Raw genomic sequence first — 2,603 nt, 5'->3', positions numbered from 1 at the left:
TTTTGGCCAGGAAGTTCTAGTCCTTGTAATGCTAGAACTCGGGAAGAAAAGGCAAGAATTCTCTGAGTTTCAGCACAGTCTTTTCTATAGCAGGAGTTCCAGGATAGCCATAGCTATATAGAAAGATGCCATTTCAAAAACACAAAAAAATAAACAAAAAGCAAAACAAAAACATAAGCAATAAAAGAAAACAATTCCCCATTTATTATAGAATTTGACAGTTTCATGCATAGAATCTGAATCATAAAACAGAAAAGAAAATATTTTAAGATGTGTTGGTTTCCTCATTTGTATACTCTTATTTTCACAAATATTACATTTGATACACATGAAGGGTATCACTGTACTCTAAAAGTAGAATTTAAAAGTTATGAAAATCACAGGTTCTAGTTGAAAGTGTAAGAAGTTCTAACCTCTGTCATTCCTTCTTTATTTTTTTTATTCAAAGATTTTTTTATATTTTTTTATTTTATTTAATTTTATAAAACAAAGTCCAATTAAATTAAAACAAACATTTATACACAATATTTGGGAATTTGGGCGTCGTTCTTTCCAAGCTACTTCCTGCTGGTAAGGGGCGCTGTCTTGGGGGGATTCGAAGAAGATTCAGATATCCTGGCTTTAGTCTGTAGGGCTGTTTTGTCCAGCTGTTTTGAATGTAGGATTAGCTTGTACTCTGTTTCAGGAGGTCTGGCATGATCAAACCTCATTAGTCTGGAAGGAATCCACATCTTTACATTTTCTGTGGAAACAAAAATAGAAATCCTTTCTCCCAGTAACTTGTCCTTCAACTTAAATTTTGGAGTCAAAGCATTTTTTTTAATTTAATTTATTGTTTTACATGTCGATCCCAGTTCCCTCTCCCTCCCTCCCTCCCCCTAACCCTCCCTTCTTCCCTCCCTTTTACACTCTCTGCCCTCTCACATGCACTATAAATACCCTCCCCTCCCATCCCCCCATACCAATTCCATGTGTAGGGGAATGCCATCCAGTTGGGGTCATGTAGATCTGACAGGTCGTGTGAAGTAGGGAATAGGGCTTCTCTCCTTTCTCTAGATTAAGGCAGCTATCCCTCCATGGGGGATATGTTCACAAAGTCCTTTTGTGCACCAGGGATACATCCTGGTTCCACTGTCTGAGGTCCCTTAGACTGCTCAGTCCTTCTGGCTGAGACCCATATTCAGGGGGGCCTGTGTCAGTCCCATGCTTGCTTCCCAGCTATCAGTCTGGAGGCCCGTTAGCTCCTCCTTGTTCAGGTAAGCTGTCTCTATGTGCTTCTGCTGAGTGGTCTTGTCCTCTCAATCTGCTTCTGGGTTCTAGTTCAACTCAGTGTTTATGTATGGGTGTTTGCTCCTATTTTCAACAGGCATTAGTTGAGGGCTCCATAGAGAAGTTAGTTGTTGATCTCACTCTCCGGGAAGGGCATTTATGATAGCCTTTCCACGGAAGGAAGCTGAGATTGTTAGTTGGGAGCAGTCTTGTAGTTCTCTCGACTTTTCTTTGTGTTTAATTTTATCTTCAAACCAATATAGGCTCCTTCTTTTATGTTCTCTCTCTCTGTCTCTGTCTCTATCTCTCTATCCTATCTTCTATTCCTAACCAGACTCAATCTTCCTGGTTGCACATGTTTCCTTTTCTCCCCCTCATTTTCTCCTACTTTTCTCTCCATTCGCTGTCTTCCCCCACTTCACCTGAGCTCTAGGGGACTTGTCCTTTCCCAGTTCTGTGAGAGACTTATATGAATCTCTTAGAATACACCTTGTATCCTAGTTTGTCTGGTGATTTGAATTATAGGCTGCTGATCATTTGATCTAGGTCTAAAATCCATATATGAGTAAGTACATACTGTGTTCCTCTTTTTGTGAATGGGTTACCTCATTCAGGATGGTTTCTTCAAATGCCATCCACTTGCCTGCGAATTTCAAGATATCATTATTTTTTTCTGCAGAGTAGTATTCCATTGAGTAGATGTGCCACATCTTCATTAATCATTCTTCAATTGAGGGGCATCTAGGTTGCTTCCAGGTTCTTGCTATTACAAGTAGTGCTGCTATGAACATAGTTGAACAGATGTCTTCCTTGCATGGATGTGAATCCTTTGGGTATATGCCTAAGAGGGGGATTGCCAGGTCCTGTGGTAAACTAATTCCCATTTTCCTGAGGAACCGCCATAGTGATCTCCAAATTGGCTGTATGAGTTTGCACTCCCACCAGCAGTGGAGGAGTGTTCCACTTTCTTCACATCCTTTCCAACATAAGTCATCACTGATGTTTCTTATTTTAGTCATTCTGACAGGGTAAGATGGTATCTCAAAGTTGTTTTGATTTGCATTTCCCTGAAAGCTAAGGATGTGAAGCATTTTCTTAAGTGTCTTTCAGCCTTTTTCATTTCCTCCATTGAGAATTCTTTGTTCAGTTCTGTACCCCATTTTTTAATAAGGATATTTGGTGTTTTGTTGACTAGTTTCTTGAGTTCTTTGTGTATTTTGGAGATCAGCCCTTTGTCGGATATAGGGTTGGTAAAAATCTTTTCCCAGTCTGTGGGCTGCCGTTTGGTCTTGTCGGCTGTGTCCTTTGCCTTACAGAAGCTTCTAAGTTTGAAA

This window comes from Phodopus roborovskii, unplaced genomic scaffold (assembly GCF_943737965.1).
Source record: "Phodopus roborovskii unplaced genomic scaffold, PHOROB, whole genome shotgun sequence".
NCBI lineage: Eukaryota > Metazoa > Chordata > Mammalia > Rodentia > Cricetidae > Phodopus > Phodopus roborovskii.
The sequence above is the reverse complement of the archived record's forward strand: the minus strand, read 5'-3'. Positions refer to the sequence as shown.